An 18627-nucleotide genomic window follows, 5' to 3' on the forward strand; every position below is an offset into this window, starting at 1 on the left:
ATACATGTTTTCGAAGATATTCACGTCGAAGGAAAGAAGGTTTTGCCCCCACCCGAAGTCATGGAAACAACAGATGATCCCTTTGCCATATGGGATGGTGATGACTTTGACATAGATGCAGCTTGGGAGGAAGCATTTAGTGGATTGGAGATCATGAAAATCAGGTTGGAAATAAAAGAGAAGCCGATTCAAAGAAAGAAAAACAAGAAGACGAAAAGGGTGTTGATTACATGTAAATCGACTAATGTATAACTTTAAAATTGTAATTTTCATTTTGTTTCTTGTAAAAATGTAGTTTGATGAGAGTATTTTATGTTTTTTTCTTGGCTAATCTTGTTTATATTTGGTTAACACTACATACACATAAAACACTAAATACCTTAAAAAACATACCCAATATTACACAGAAACACTAAGTTGAAAACTTAGTGTTAAACATTACATTATGCCCTTACATTAAACCACAACAACAAAACAAAATATGTTTCAACTACACCACACCAAGGATTACACAAACTTGCACAAACAATTACACCATAAAACTACCCTAACTTGCACAAACTTCAACTACTCCAAACACTATTCAGTTACGAGAGTACACCCAAACCTCATTTGCAGCAACCCAGTCCTGATGAACACGAATGTCAGTAAACGGGTAAATGATATCCTGATTCGTGTTATCAAAATGGACAAGATACTCGGTTTCTCCAATTTTGCTAATAATACGACCAGCCCACCAACCATCGTTCGCAAACACATCAACTTTCTCACCAAGATCAAAGCCAATAACAAGAACATCAGCAGGTTTCGGCCTTATTTTATTGGCCTTCACAAATTCTCTTTTCAAACCGGATTGATCAGCTTCAAGTAGCGTCCGGGAAATCACGATGTATGTCTCCTTCCCAACCCGTGAGATTATGTTTCCATCATAAAACGAACCCAAGAAACCCGGACCCATATCAACAACTTCAATCGGATCACCTCGTTTAAACTTCATTCTTCAAGATGATATCTTGGTTTATGAGAAATGAAAATAATCAACATGTTATAAGTAATCTATGAACAAAAGTTTAAAGTCCAATGAAAATCATCTAGGCAGTTGAATTGTAATAAAAAATCATCTATGGGGTCGAAATTCATTTGAGATTCATTTTTGGAGAAGAATTTCAAAATAACTCAAAAATCATCTTATTTGAAAACTTACGTTGCCGATGAAAACAACTTGAAACATCACGTTAAAGTTGGTTTTCTTCAGGTTATATTTTATGTCAAAAGTAACGCTTCATACAGATTTGGGATGAATACTAGCGTGGCAGGTGGGAATTGAAAACACATGGCGGATCTTGATTGGTCCACGAATACTCACGGGGAATATCCCAATGTCACGTGAAAGTTGGATTTGGTGGGCTATTTTTGGAAAATGTAATCTCACAGGCTTAGAGCGAATTAATTAAAAATCTCAGGTCATTTCAATTGGGTTTTTCATCATGGTCCTCACATTATTAATTCGGTTTCATATATTTTAATTCTTGGACAACGTATAAGCATCACTAGTTATGAGCATGAAAGTAGATGGCATGATAAACAGAAAGCTAAAATTATAAATAACAATATGTATCAATGTACCATGATAAGAATGCATATAAAGCCCCTTTGTTTCAGTGTCTGATATCATGCCATAACCAATCATGCACATCCAAACAACCATTTCATATGACCCCTTAAGGTGCAAGAGAAATAATAATAATAATAATAATAATAATAATAATAATAATAATAATAATAATAATAATAATAATAATAATAATAATAATAATAATAATAATAAATCAGTATGACTTTACTAGTTCAAAGAATAAATCGAAGATGCTAGAAATGATGTAACATTTAGCTTCATCGATAACAAGGCCAGAAAGCAGATTTTCTTGCGTTAGTAGCTTTAACTATCTCCATCCACCATATAAACAGGAATAACGTCATTGTTACCAACACCGCCACGATCATACTCACACCAAGCACCGTAATTAAAACTGCCACCCACTCATGCTTCCGACCGACCACTATATAAGAAGCTGCCATAAAAGCCACTATAGTGCACACAGAAGCTAACTAAATTAGCTTATTGGTAACCATAACCACATGTATACTCATTATCTCACCTCTAACTCTCATTGTCGTATGAATTAACACCACTGCTAAAGCTGTATAAAGCGTAATCGCATTAAAAATAAAGAAGACTTTGAAAGAAGTCTTGTGAGCCACTGCCGCCATCCCATCATCTTTGTCCCCACCCGGAACGGTGAAAATAGCAGCAAAGGCGATGGCTGCGAAAAGCACTGCCACGGTGACGGAGTTGGAGTCGTTGGTTGCTTTGTTGTGGAGTTTTCTGACATCATTTTTTATCAGGGTCAAGGTGTTAATCAACTCGTCTCTTGGTTGGTTCAATTTGTTGGCTCGGATTGCGCCCCAACGAACAAGGCAGGCTCGTATGTCTGCTGTCTTTTCTGATAAAGAAAGCCCTTTGGCTATGTCGAGTGCGGTTTCATGGTCTCTGGTTAGTGCATTGACATTAGTGTCTGGGAGGCTAAGAAGCTCCTTTACAATCTGTACGTAACATAGTGCGAATATAAGGTTGGATTATCCCATTTTCTATTAAGCACTTATGTACAAATGATTTGAACTGCAATTAATTTATTGTAATAAACTTATAATATGATCCCTCAAGGGTTATTAAGAGGCTACCCCTTAATGGTTCATAGCCTCTTAATGATTAAGAGGTAATGGTTAAGATGTAACCATTAAGAGATAACCTCTTAACCATTCAGACTTAGCGTTACCTCTTAACAATTAAAATTCTTTTGTCTCTCTTAAAAACTTTAAAATATGATTTTATAAGATTCTAATTCGCCATTGTGACGTGCTTATTTTTGTTAGCATTTCGTTGTGATTTTTCATCATGTTTTAATTTTTTATATAAAATTCAAATGTTATCAACGTCTCAAATGCAACACGTAGATTATGTATCTTAGATTTATTTGATTTCAAAATGTACCTTTAGTCTCTTCTTTTTTGTGGCAACATGCAAAGCGGTATGACCAGAGTTATCAGACAACATTACAATAGCAGCATCAGCCTCCAGCAGCAACTTAACCACCTTACTGCTAGCTCCTTTGACTGCCATGTGTAATGCAGTTTGACCCTTTTTGTCACACCTTCTAAGCATATGTGGGTCCTTTTGAAGCAAAGTTTTCACTGTCTCTACATGCCCTGATCTTGCAGCCAGATGCAATGCATTTTTACCGTCAGATCTTGAAATATCTAATAGGCTTGGATCCTTTGAAAGTAATTCCTGAACAACAGCAGTGTGTCCTTTTGAAGCTGCAGTAGTAAGTGGAGTAACATTGCCTTGTGATCTGGTTTGGCATAGGGATATATCATGGTCAAGTAGTAGTTTTACTATGGCTGTAATATGAATCAATGAAAAGATGTTGGTACACTGTATAAAACAAATCAGTTATATAAACCAACAAAAGATATTTACCATGGTGTCCTTGACTAGCAGCTATATGCAAAGTATCACACCCCAAATGGCTTCTTCTTGTAGGTGATTCTTTATCCGAGTACTTCAAAAGCTCTTTCACAACCTCAACATGCCCTTCTTTAGCAGCTTTATACAGTGCGGTTTCTCCCAATTCATTCACTTCGTTCACCATGGACGCTCGAATTTTGGCCACCTCAGCATCTAAATCAGATCCACTTAAGTTCCCACCATTTGTGAATTGATTTCATCAAGAATATGCTTTATAGATGCCAAATCGCCTTGTTGGGATGCTAAATGCAGCTCGGTATTATTATGCTTCACATGTTTCTTCTTTCCCGCCCAATCAATCCGTTTTCCCGAAACTGTTAGGTTGGAACTTCCATTTGGCATCCCTCTCTCTATATCTACAGATCATATGAGTAGAAATCTTTGATAAATTCTAACTTATCAAAACAATATAAATTTATGTTTTTAGCAGATGCACATATATGAACAGTAAGAAAAAAAAGCAATTAATCAAGCAACAAAGTCTTTAATACAAAATCACCAAGTGATCACAAGCCATCACACAACTACTATTAGTATGCAAAAAAAAATATATATACACTAAATCAAATTAACTAAGAACACCAAATGCGCATTAATCTACTTATGTTTTATTCAAAACATGCCAACCATCAATCTCATGCATTTAATCTGACGGTGAAAGCATCCATCCTCTGAATGTATATTTCAATATCTTAATATACATCTCTAATATACAATTAAAGAAGTTCAGAATTTTAGACCATCTGACTTCGATCAAGCCGAGAGTTGTAAGGCTGATCAACAGTGAAAGCATTCATCGTCTGAATGTATATTTCAGTCTCTTAATTACATCGTTTGAATGTATACTTCATCATTTGAATTAATGTATATACATCACACTTTAGTTTAGTTAAACACAAACCTAAACCAAACAAAGAATATTAACCAATTTTGTGCACAATTTGACATGCGAAATGCATTAACTCTCAGGAACTTCAGTTTCATTCAAGCAAAGTACGATGCAAAAACTTACAAAATTCATGTAATTGACAAAAAGAAAGAACAAAAAAACACATATACACAATTAAAGAATTAGAATTACCTTCATCTACGACTGAACCCATTGAAATTAGTAGAAATAAAAATAGAAGAGTTTCGACTACCGATCGCTATTGGCTAACAAGGGATGACAAAGTTAAGCAATGCAAACACGAGAAAATATGCAACATGCAAATGATGAATCATTGATATGTATATATAGACTTGGACAAAATGTCCTTAAAAGATATTTGAAAGATATGAGAGGACCATTTATGGTAAAATTCATAGTCTTTATTCGTTGTAAGTTTCCTAATGTTTTCCATGTAGGTCTCACTTGTAAAAGAACAAACCATAATAAGACGAAAATTTGAGGTGGTGTGACATTTTGCATAATTAAAGTTAGCAATTACTTGTACCTAGCAAAAGGAGTTAACATGCTAGTCATGGTCATCTTATAAAAATTTTTAACACTAGTAATAAGAGCAATTTTGATGAAACCAAACATTTGTAATTTTGTATGGGTTTGTTTTCGCTAGACATCAAGTTTCCTTCAAACCCGATTTAACAATTTCTTTGCTAATTGTTTTAAAACATGTCTAGTACTCAAATTGGACTATACCGAGCTCATTGTCTAGTAATATCATAGAACCAATTATTCATGTATATAAGTTGTATTTGTACTTATGCATACTTTTAAATTTTAATGCAACGTTGTCTAATTATCTTTATCTCATAATAAACCCAAACCAAGAAATCAAACTAACACTAAACCACAGTTTCAAAGGTTGACTTAATTACTTGGTTTCAACTATTTCGATGATTCATTTTTTATTTACAGATTTAAAATGGGTTAGGCTAAATGTACCCTCTGGTTGCTTGTCATACCCCCCCTTGGAAATACCAACTTTCATATTAACCTTTGAAATCATATAATTATCAAATTAGCACAAAAATAAGGATTTCATATTATTTTTTTTACAAGTTGCGTTTTTTTTATGATTTCGAGTTTAGGGTTTCGGGTCTAGGTTTTCGGGTTTAGGGTTTAGGGTTCGGATTTAAGGTTTTAGGTTTTTGAGTTTCGGATTTATTTTGTAAAAGATAAAGAGGTAAAATAAGGATATTATAAATATATATACTATTAAAATTTAAAAAAAGATATTATAAATATTTACAATATTAATACTAAAATAATAAATTAACAGTAATACTTGATAGTTTTTAATTTGATATATGTAATATAGATTATTAAGTGAAAAAAATGTTGTAGGGACTAATATGTATATAAATAATATTATGAGGTAATAGTAATTTATCTAATAAGTTAAAGGGGGTGTATATTTAGTAAAAATGATGTAGGGGGTACATTTAGCAGCACCCTTTAAAATTCATACAGTCTGATAAAGAAAAACAGACAGGCAAACATCAGTACAATGAAAATCTAGTGTCTTAAATCTTACTTTTCTCATTCCCTCCAAACAATCGATTTTGTCTTCAGATCGTGAATTCCATATTTATTACGTGTTTTTGTTGGTGTTAAATGCGAAAGCCTCTCGCTTTAAACCGTGGAGGGATAACGGGCCAGTACATCATTGGCTCATATAACCAATTGGATTCCTTCTAACGGACTCTACACAAAATTCCAAAAATAGCTTATTTTGACCATTTTTTTCCAAAAATATGCTAGGTTTTCAAAAAATCTTCAAAACAGCCTGCTTTTTCCGTCAGATCCGACGGAAACAAGAATTAATCCGACGGATTAGGTTTTTTTTTTTTACAAGGCAGTGATATATTAAAAGGGCAAGTAACCTCCAGTTAGAAGCTGGAGGACTACCAAAAGTATAACAAAATGGAACAGAACAACATACAAGTAAAATTCAATTCATTAAACTAGAAAGAGAAGACTCTATCCAAACTCTCCAAGCTATCTCTTTGTGCATCGAGCGATACTTAATCCAACCAAACACGTTAGTTTTAATCTCCTCCAAAACTATGCCCGTGGAGATAGTCATGTTTTTGAAAATCTTCGCATTCATTTGCTTCCAAATATACCAAATCGTTGATTAAATAATCTCCAAAAGAATCCTCTTCTCGTTAAAAGAAGACGGATGTGAACCAACCTCGAGTAGGTGGTCGAACGAATCAAGACCAGTCAGGTCCCACCCACACCACATAGAGACTGCCCTCCACACCTGTTTCGCCCGAACACAATCGAAAAAAACATGAATTGACGATTCATGCAATAACGAACACCCCAAGCAACCCGGAGAGATCGAAGACAAACCTCTAGCGATTAGATTAACCGCCACCAGAATTCTGTTTAGTAAAACTCTCCAAATGAAACAGTTTATTTTGATTGGAATCCATCCTTCCGAAGTAATCGGAATAACCCGGTCGATCCCATAAACGTTTGCAGCTATAACTCGTCTCAAGGCTTGAACCGAGAACTTCTCTGAAGCATCGCCACCCCATCTCCAAGTGTCATCCTTACCAAAATGAAACAAGTATAATGACACCATTTCTGTTAAGTCTTCAATATCCAAACGAGCTTCAACCGGAAGAGAAGAAGTAGACCAAGCCCACTCTAATTGAATTGCCCCTGATCCAAACAACTTAACCCTATCATACACAAGACAATTTTTTTCACTTCACGCTTAAACAAAACAGGGAACAAAGTTTTAAGCGTGAATCTACCCAACCAAACGTCTAACCAAAATCTAGTTTTGTTACCAACACCACTTGTCTTATAAACGACCCAGCCAAGTCAATACCCAAAGAAGCGAAGCTTTTACCGATTTTATAGATCATCTTCCAAGTACCACAAATCGAGTTCCTAGTCATCTTACCATCCACATATCGAGTAGATGCGTGAATCGCGCTAATACCTTAACCCACAGCGAATCACTTTCAACGCGCCATCTCCACCACCATTTAGCGAGTAAAGCTAAGTTCATCAATTTTAGACAACCAACACCTACACCCCCATAACTCTTAGGTTTGACCACAGTCTCCCATGCCACCCAGTTTATTTTCTTTTTATCCGGCGTGCCACCTCACAAAAAATTCCTCCTAATTTTTTCAAGCTCGTCAACCACTTTTAATGGAGCTTGAAACATAGAAAAAAAGTAAAGAGGCAAGCTACTTAGAACAGATTTGACTAAGATAAGTCTCCCCCCAAATGACAAAGTGCTAGCATTCCACCCGTTTAGTCTTTTCTTCACCCGATCAATCACCGGAGACCATTGTTTTGATAATCCCATATTTGCTCCCACCGGCAGACCGAGGAAGTTCATCGGGAGAGAGCCCGCTTCACAATGAATTATGGAAGCCATAGAAGCGATTTCCAAATCCGAGACCCGAACACCAAACACCTTGCTTTTAGAGAAATTAACCTTAAGCCCAGATGCGAGATGAAATCATCTTAATAACCTAGCCAAGTTAACCATACTAGTCGTATTCCACTCTCCAAAAAACATCACGTCATCTGCATACATAACGTGTGAAATGACAGGGCCATTATTAGGTAAACGAATCCCGCTGAACAAATTGTTATCTATGGCTGATTTCATAATTACGTTTAGACCCTCCATTGCGATTATGAAAAGAAAGGGAGCTAATGGATCTCCTTGTTTGACACCTCTTTTAAAGTCAAATTCCATAGTAGGTGACCCATTAACTAAAACCGAAGCCCGACCAGAGGTAAGACTTGACCGCACCCAGAATCTCCATTTGTATCCGAAGCCTAAACTACCCAACACAGAATCAAGATACGACCAATTAACCGAATCAAAGGCTTTATCAAAGTCCACCTTAAACAACATGCACTTTTTCTTAGCACTATAAGCCCATGAAATTACTTCATTGACGAGTAAATGACCATCTAAAATGTTCCTACCTTTTATGTAGGCTGATTGCACATCCTCAACGAGCAGAGAAATAACCTTTTTCAGCCTGATAGCCAGAAGCTTAGAAATTACCTTAGACATACATCCAATTAAATTAATAGGTCGATAGTCTCTAAATGCCATCGGATCTTTCTTTTTTGGTATAAGAGAGATGAATGCCGAGTTACAACCTTTCTCCAAGTAACCGAATTTTTCAAAATCCTTAACGAACTCAAAAAAATCGTTACCCAATACTTCCCAAAAAGTCTTTATAAACATGAAAGTGAATCCGTCCGGACCCGGCGATTTTTCATTCCCACATTCCCACACCCAGTTTTTTAACTCCGACATGGAAAAAGGTCTTTCTAACCATGTATTGTCCGAATCCGACAACCTTTTAAATTTGGAATTCACCAATTGTGGTCTCTCAACATGTGATTCCTCAAATTTCATGGCAAAAAAGTTGAAAAAACCATCCTTAACTAAGTCATAATCAGTCTCCCATTTACCATTAATTGAAATGCCATTATTAGTAGACCTTTTAATATTTCCATTAACGGCCCCGTGAAAGAACTTACTATTCTCGTCCCCCTCCACATTCCACCGAACCTTGGCCTTTTGACGAAGGTCCAAGTTCTTTTTCATCTTTAAATCTAGCATATTATTTTTACAGTTTGCACGAGTCTCTCTGTCACTAACTGAAATGCCGGCCACTTCAGCCCTAACTTCGATCTCGTCAATTAATCGAGACAACCAAAGCTGTTCTACCTCAGCGACTTCTATACATTTGCCTCTCCAAGCTTTAATATCAATTTTCAATTGCTAAAGCTTCCACATCAAATTCAACTCCTTGGATCTTTTACATTTAACACCTGCCCAAGATCTCTTAACTACATCTGAAAGATCTGAACAACATAGCCACGAGTTGAAGAACTTAAACGGAGTGGGACCATAACGCCTCTTAGAAGCCGAGAAAACTAACGGGCAGTGATTCGACAAATCTCTAGGTAACGCGGTAACCGACGCCCTTGGCCAATTTCCAGCAAAATTTTTACAAACCAAAAATCGATCAATCTTACTCATATGAGACCCATCATCAGTCATCCAAGTGAATCTACGTCCACCCATCTTATATTCTGAAAGCCCTGTGTCTTGAATAAACATGTTAAAAGCACCAATATCAGAATCACAGGCTGAGACCGGTAATCTATCTTCTTTAACCCGCGTTTCATTGAAATCTCCCATGAAGACCCATCATCCGGGAACCCCCGACATCAAAATTAGGAGGTCCAACCAAAGATTTTATCTATCCACAACAGACTTAGGAGCATACACATTGACAAAATTAATTTGAACATCAATTCCAACCCACTTACCTGAAAGGAGAATGGAATTTGATTGACTAACTTCCTGCAAAAGGGTGTAACACGATGGATCCCAAATGCAAAAAAGACCACCGGATCTACCGCAAGCACCAACTGCCACCGACTCGAACTGAGAGTTCCCCCATAACTTATCCAATGGGATGTCATATTTATTCACCAACTGAGTTTCTTGTCCACAAAACATATTAATATTGTTAGATCTCCTTAAATTCCGAATCCATTCCAGCTTATCTATACCCCTCAGACCCGAACCCCTACAATTAAAAGACAATAGATTCATAAAGAAACAGGTCGAACACCTTCTCCGACAATCGAATCCCTAATCAAACGATCCTTTCCTTGTAGATTAAAACCAACTGAAATCCCCACTGTCATAGTACTATTAACCTCATCCCCAATAGAATCTTTGGAACCATTAAAAGAAGCCTCAGACGATACAAATTTGGAGCTTAATGATACTGATCTAGCTCTCCTAATTATCGAATCCCTTAACATATGTCTGCCTCTCATTGAAGACGTGGGAAAAAAACCTGGGTTTCTGTTTGTAGTCTTTGGTTTTCGAATGCAATATTCATTCCCAGTCTCAGAGAAAGAGGGTAGTGGCACCTCATTTATATCATGGAATTTTTTATCATCTACTAATTGATTAGAGCCCACCAGATCAGGTTCACTTACAACAAGCCCATCTTCTGCTAGCAATACCCCATTTGTGACTAAGTGAGGAGTTAGGCCCAATCTTTGAACTTCTGGCCCAGTTTCAATTGGCCCAGAACTTGGCTCTGCTGAATTCTGAGAGTAATTTGTCCTAACGTTTTGACCTATAATCTGCACAGATGCAGAAACCAGACCCCTAGGCGAGCAACAATAACCATCAGAGACTTTTCTTTGAACACCACCTTCCTGAACATCAGAGGAAACGTCCACATCCTTAGGATTTTCCGTACGATTTGAATTTGGTAGGTCAACGTTTACCAAAGGAACTTCCGGAATGGAAAACATGGTTTCCGAGATACCTCCATCTTCTTCGGAGATACCCTCATCGGAGTCCTCTGCTGGAAATTCTCCTCACTCTCCATCATCCGAAACTGAAGAGTCTTCCCCATTAAACACAGGCGCCCATTCTTCTTGCTCCTCTATAACCCAAACTTCAAAGCTTGACCCCCCACATCTGACTTCGAAATTCTGCTTTATGAACCTGAGATGGTTCACAAGAACACATGCCCTACCATGGGATATGTTCTTATCTTCGTCTGAACAGTCATACGGCCATAGAGTTCTACCGACCTTTTCAAGAACACAACTGAACAAATTTGGATCCCTAAATTGAATAGGAACTCCAAATATTTTAATCCAAGCAATTCTATGCTTTTGAACAAAAGAATCATCCCACCATCTCGCCCAAGCGAACCAATTTGCCCAATAATCGGAGTAATTTAAGAGAAAGTTTTCACCTTCTTCCCTATTTTGGAATTTCACCAGTACATTCAGCCCTCCGATATATCTGGTCTTACAATTGAACAGACCATCCAAGTTCATTAAGGATAAAATATTGGACAAAATTTCCACATTCTTGACCTCCGCCGCTACGCAATGGTTTAACCAAACAGGAGGTTTAGGAGTAACAGAGTCAGGTATGCAAATGAGGTTGGAAAGTGATAACCTCTCCCCTGACCCGCTTGACTCCAAACCATTAGTTCTCGTGCACCCCCTCTTGCAACATCAGCGTAAGATCTCCCATTAATATTCCCAGAATTGAAAACTAAAGGAACAGCCTGCATATGATCCGAAGCCTGATTGTAGTTGCCCGATCTTGTAACCTCTTGAACCTTCTTCCTTTCGAACATTGAAAGATTAGCCTTCATTTTCAGGTTTCCAAGACGAATATTGTTCAGTTTTTCTTCTAGCGCCAACGGATCCTTAACATTGAGAAACCGAGCAAAACCAAAAGTATTCCCATATTTGTTTTTCTTTTTTGCCAAGTAGACATCCATAATTCTTCCCAAATCTTGCAGCAACTGCCATAAACGTTTGCTGGTACAACCATCTGGTATGTTGGTGATGTAGTAGTTTGATGTTAGTCTTCTGATGTGCTCGTCCTCATTCCTCCTTCCTCTTAAATCCTTCCTGCTGCAGCTCCCCATTTTGGTATCCGACGGATTAGTATGGCCTATAAGATATTGACATGTATTCAAATTTTCCGGCGGATCCGACGTTTTTCTAAGTTATCCGACGGATTCGTGTTCTAGGCGACGTAATAATAAAAAGTCGGATCTGACGGTTCAGTTCATGCTTCTGGCGGATCCGACGATATAAGTTGTCCTTCTAACCCTAGATTTTCAATTTTAGAGTTTTTAATTTTGAGTTCTATATTGAAATTGAACATTATGGTTGTCTTCCCTCGAAAAACTAAGCTATTTGCACTATTGATGAGATGAAGGTTGGTTATGGATGCTCGGGGGTTGAGAGATAGAAGATGATGAATTCCGTCAGATCCATTAAATATTCCGTCGGATCCGACGGTTCTTTAACGATTCCGTTGGATCCATTAACACATTGACACGTGACGCGATTGTAAAGGTCAACAAATTTCGTTGAATAGTGTTGAAACGGAACAAATAGAATATTTTGTAAACCTAGGCTATTTTTGAAAAAAATTGGCCAAGCTAAATTGGTTTTTTGGCAATTTCCCTTAAAACAAAAACAACAAAAAAAAACAAAAAACAAAAAAAAAACAACCTTCCAAGAAGATTAACGTGTTTTTGTGCGTGTGCTTGCTCGATGAGGGCTATTAAAATTCAAAAAGTGGTGTTGTGTGAAATGTGAATGGTGGTCAAAAGCAACGTCGGTGGGTGAGGGTGGTGTTGCGTGATCTTCAAGTAAAGCATGAATTAACACATTCAAAGAAATTTCATAAAAGGAAAATGATTAATATAAGATAAGAAAACATAAATTACGAAATTAGGGTAACAGATATATAATGTATAAAAATTGGTATAACGGTGACATAAAGTTTCATAATTTTTCTAAAATTATATTACAAATATTTGTTATTAAAAAACTATGAGTTTCTAAATTATCAGATTTAATATAACTATTTTAAAGGAGTACTTAAAGAGTTTTATTTATTAAAAATAATATTTGGTACAATACGACCACATCTCATGTCAAAGTACACTCAACATATGATCATATGTGCATTTATAGTTGAAAACCAGAAAAAAGTTCTTTTTTTTTTAATTATTAAACATATAAACTAGTTAATATCTTTAAATAATAATAAAATTTATAAATCTCATATATAATTCCTTTTAAAAAAATAGTAATAGTTTAAAAAAATTTCTAAGTCAATTTACATAAAAGAGCATTCACTTGTTAAAAGTCATATTTTGAGGCACTGTTATTAGTATTATTCTTTTTTGTCATTTTTTAATAATTACGGGTTTAAGAACATTTTATGGAGAGGCTTAAACATTTCATACATTTCCATTCAATTGATATACCATTAGTCTATTATCACTTTTTGAGGAAACACAAATCCACCCTTAGATCTAACAAGTTAGTCCAAAGGTAATGGTTAAGTATTCCCCACGATGGGGTGAAATTCTTCTTGGCGCAGATGAGTACTTCTTGCAAAACAGAACACCGTGAGCTCCTTACGAGGAATGGGGGTGGATTCTCTCGTAACCACCCTCCGGCGTGAGAACCAATACTTGTAGTACGGTGAAAATATATTGCGAGAGAGTTAGAATATTGGATCTTGGATCCTTTACCGTTTGGAGGTACTTTAGTATTTATAGCAGGAGAAGAGAGAATATGGCCAACTGTCTTGTCAGCCTTTCCACAAATTATATTCTCCATTCGTGCTTGATGGAGGTTGGTGGATATCATGGCCTTTTAACATTGACGTGATGTACTATTTTGTACCGTCCTTTATGTGTTGTTCCACCCCCATTGGTTGGGTGATATTTCCGATGTATATTCTTCCTTTTTATCTCATGCTTGTGGAGATCTTAGCGCTACCATTCCCGAGGTGTCAGAGAATGTTTATTATATTAGGCCATGTTCATGGCGCCATGCTGTCCGCCAGGCGCATAGTTTATCTAGTCAGTAGGCCTTATATTAATTTGGGGTGGGTTTAGTACCCTATCACTACAAGCCCCCCTAGTCCGTAGTTGCCCTTTTTGAAGAAAGGGGGCTATGGACTTATCATGGGCTTTTGACAGCCTTGCCGTAATCTAGCTGTTTGTTCTATGCGGGGTGGTGTTAACAACATTCTCATGGCAGTACCTTTCTTGGTGGGTGGTTATTGAAAACCATCCCATGGGAGAACCTTTTTTGACGGGTGGTTATTGAAAACCATCCCATGGCAGAGCCTATTTTGACGGATGGTTGTTGAAGACCATCCCATGGTGGAGCCTATTTTGGCAGGTGGTTGTTGAAACCATCCTATGGAGGGGCATATTTTGGCAGGTGGCTATTGAAAACCATCACATGACGTAGCCTATTTTGGCGGGTGGTTATTGAAAACCATCCCATGACGGGGCCTATTTTGACGGGTGGTTATTGAAAACCATCCCATGGTGCAGACTATTTTGGCGAGTGGTTATTGAAAATCATCCCATGGCGGAGCCTATTTTGGTGGATGATTTTTGAAGACCATCCCATGGCGGAGCCAATTTTGGCGGGTGGTTATTGAAAACCATCCCATGACTGAGCCTTTTATGGCGGATGGTTGTTGAAGACCATCCCATGGCGGAGTCTATTTTATCGGGTGGTTATTGAAAACCATCTCATGGCGGGGCCTTTTTTGACGTGTGGTTGTTGAAAACCATCCTATGGCGCAGCCTATTTTGGTGGGTGGTTATTGAAAACCATCCATTTTGGCGGATGGTTGTTGAAGACCATTCCATGGTGGAGTGTAGGTTCCCAGCCGGATCTACACGGAAATATCTCGTTCTACGTAGGTGCGGAATCCCTACGTAAGACGATACGAGCGTAGAAGCGATATACGTTAAAACACAAGCTAAACACGTTACAATCCCCAAAAGACACGTTGTATTGCAACTAATAACACGTGATATTCAATCACCAATTACACGTACTCGAATCATTACTCAAATCAAACCGTAGCTTAGCTTATATGGTTATCGACAACTTCGCCTAACAGACTAGGCGAAGTTGTTGATAACTTCGCTTGTTCCACAAGTTCGCTTACAAGAGGCGAACTTGTGAGACAAGTTAACTAAACATCAATACAAATCATACAAACACGATTACAGACACTAGATACTGAACTACTAACATCATGCACCAACAGACTCCCCCTTGGCAGTAGCTTCATATCTCTATCTTCAATCACGTGTCTTGTAATCCCAAAACTCTCGTATCTCCCGCCTTCAAGCATGAGCGCCTTCTCGTACACAAACCGAAACTACTCTTTGATATTTCTTGGCTTCTTCTTTCCAAGCAGGAATATAAAATATCTTTTTCTCGTTCAGCATCTGCAAGTCTGCTTGAGACAAATTCACTAAGTGCATTGGATCATACACTTTTAGCAACTCTTGTTCATCTTCATCCTCCATCACTGCTTCAACTGTTTCACTGTCAACATACCACCATTTCAGATTCTTTAAGACATCCTTGGGCATTTGTTTCATCGGCACTTCTTTTAGACACCGGATTGGTTTGTACTTCATTATCATCCAAGGCTTGCCATCAGCTCTCATACCTCTGTATTTATCTTCAACGAGCTTTCCTTTCTGCGGTTTCAACAGCTCGAACTTCTTCTCCTTTATGCTTTCTTTCCAGACTATCTTTCCAATAATCCTAGCCATGTTATCATCACTCCTGTTTATCAACCCCAACTTGGCTAAATCCTTCACCTCACACTCAGGCAAAGTATTCAATGACCTCAACAACCTCTTGAAATATTGAACCCATCATAACGTTTAATCACAAAGAGCCTTAACTGCTCATCATATAACCAGCAAATAATCCCCTTTTTCGATTCAGCATACCCTTTGATGTTGTAACTTTTCTTGAACATAGTAGGGACCGCCGGTTTCTTAGTCTTTATGAACCACTGAGCGTAGCCTTCTTTCCATCTTGGCTGCTCTTCCCATTCAGTCTCATCACATTCCGTATCTTGACCCAAATCTGACTTTTCAACTGCCGGAATTTCATACTCAATATTATTCTCCACAATCTCTCCCTCTTCGACTTCATTGTCAATCACAATCTCAGCCCCTATCTTCTCGATCTCTTCCAACGGTAACACATCATCATCACCTACAACATCATCATCCAACACCTCCTCAGCATCCACTACCACCACGTCATCACCCCCCGATCCGCCAGTTGCACCAGTTGACTCCCCCTGAGTTGTGGAAGTCCCAAGAGCTTGTTCAGTTCTTGGCAACTCTCCACCTGCATCTTTCGATGCATTGGGATCATCGTCTCGATCGTTTCTCTTCTTCGTCCTAAGTTCGTCACCCTTACAGCTCGTCTCCCCCTGAGATGCCAAGAACTGTTTCAAGGCATCAAAAATTTTACCGTGCTCAATCAGGAGGGACGACTGAATCTGATTCTCTGCAACGAGGCGCTGAATAACGTGAGTCTGGATCAGATTTACTCTTGACTGTTCTGCCACGACCCTTTCAAGAGCTGCTATTCTTTCCGATTCGGATAAGGTTGCATCAAAATCAAACCTCATATGTGAAATGTCGTGAGCGTACGGAGGAGGGATTCCCAAGGTAACCGGCACATCAGAAACAGGTGGAAACATAACCGTAGGTGGTATCGTAACAGACAACCCTGCAGTGGCAACCAATGTCGATTCAACAAATCTTGCAACGACCTCCGATGGAGTAAGGGTTGGAGGTGGCAAGAACACAATTTCTGGAGCCGAGAGTTGAAATGTGGTGGGTGGTATGCCAAAGGAGGATGAGGTAGTCAACACCGGAACATCCGTGGTGATCGATCCTGTAACTGTCAACGATGTAGGGACCATAGTCATACCTGACAGTGCGGGTGGAGAAAAACGAACCACCCTCGAGCTCTCACCAGCTCCCGATCATTCACCCGTTCTTGCCCTTCTCGCTCGACGAACCAACCGTTGTAAATCCTCCTCAAAATCTGATTCACTATCATCTGTGTCTCTCTTTCTCTTCCCATGAATTCTTTCTTGAGTAATCAGAATCTGTCTTGCTTCAGCCACATCATCATTTGAGGAGTCAGAATCAGTTCTTTCCGTATCAGTCACAGTAGTAGCTGCCCTCGACACATCCATACTAGAAACCTGTGCAACCGAGACATGTACCTCTTCCTCTAGATCAACACGTTCCATATCGAAAAATCCTTGTCCGCCAAAAGCAGCTTCAAGGTCAACGAGTTCCTCCGGTGCCACAACAGGAGCAGCAGGAAGAGATTGCTGTACCACAGGTGGTGGTTGAGGTGCTCCAGCCTGTTGCGGTGCTGGATCCCGAAACTCGTCCCCACGAGCTGCAACATACTCCGGGTTGATCAAGTACCCAAATAACGGAGTATGTCGAGGACGGAGCTCTGGTTTACTTCTGGCACTTGACGATCTACATTGGGCGAAGATCCTCTTGCTGACACTCTCCACATATCGAATCGGACGGCGCTGAGGTAACGTGGGAGCCACGTGGTTCAAGAACAATTGAAGAAATCTTGGATACATCAAGAATCTCTCACGCGCCATCGCTCGTCTTTGACGATCTATCTCATAGAACACCATCTGACTGAAGCTATAACGCTTGTTGTAAGTCAGTGCTGTCATCGTCGACTGCATCGTCGCACCCATTCCATCCGTACCAGCCTTTCTACCCGACATGCACACGATCATCACGTGCATGAGAAAGCGCCATTGATCTAACAGAAACCCCTTGCGTCTCTGAGTATCCCCCAATGGACCAGAATAGCCCATTATTAGAAAAGCACCATCTCTGAATGGAGCCACGAAGTCTGTAGGATCATTTCTCGTTTCATCCCCAAACTGCAAAGCAACCCGTATCTGTTCTGACGAGAACTGCACTTCCTGATTGTTAACCGTTGCACGCATAAGTGGGGGCTCAACTCTGCAATCATATTCAACTGTCTGCCAGAAATCTTCTATGTTTGGTAAAGAGATGGGCAGTGTTGTAGTAATAGCATGGAAGATACGCGAGCGGATAAGAAACGTGATGATCTCGAGAAAATCATCAACACCGCTCGCATCCGGGTCCAAAGTAATGTACATATTATGCCCCGGGAAAAACTGGCGATTATTATCTCCTCCATCGTCACCACCAGCACCACCGGCTCCTGCTACAGCTGCCATATCTGCAACACAAACGGTCTAAGTTAGAGAAACGTCAAGGCAGATCGTAACTTCGCTTATCACCATGAGCGAAGTTAAGATAAACAATATTGTGCAAGCGAAGTTAGACATAGGGCGAAGTTGGGCACAACTTCGCCTATACAATAACTTCGCCTGTCAACAGGTTAACATTTAGATAATGTTTAAAGCATTAGGCGAAGTTAAGCCTAAGGCGAAGTTAAGGATAACTTCGCCTAATCATAACTTCACCCATGATTAATTAAAATTTAAAGTAACAGGCGAAGTTAAGCCTTAGGCGAAGTTGAGAACAACTTCGCCTAAACCATAACTTCGCCTGAACTGAAACGGAAAAGGTTTAGACGGCCAAACGAGGTGAATTTGGTGATAGTGGACTCTACAAAACATGTTTTTAAG

At 38.8% G+C, this 18627-nt stretch overlaps 1 pseudogene; it reads right to left on the reverse strand.

The window, feature by feature from the left end:
* Nucleotides 1-583: 583 nt before the first annotated feature.
* On the reverse strand, nt 584-10059 carry LOC143549559 (ankyrin repeat-containing protein ITN1-like; annotated as a pseudogene).
* Between the last annotated feature and the right edge of the window lie 8568 nt (nt 10060-18627).

The sequence above is a fragment of the Bidens hawaiensis genome, unplaced genomic scaffold (assembly GCF_021521415.1).
Source record: "Bidens hawaiensis isolate Kalapana, Puna unplaced genomic scaffold, B.hawaiensis_p1.1 tig00000978_1, whole genome shotgun sequence".
NCBI lineage: Eukaryota > Viridiplantae > Streptophyta > Magnoliopsida > Asterales > Asteraceae > Bidens > Bidens hawaiensis.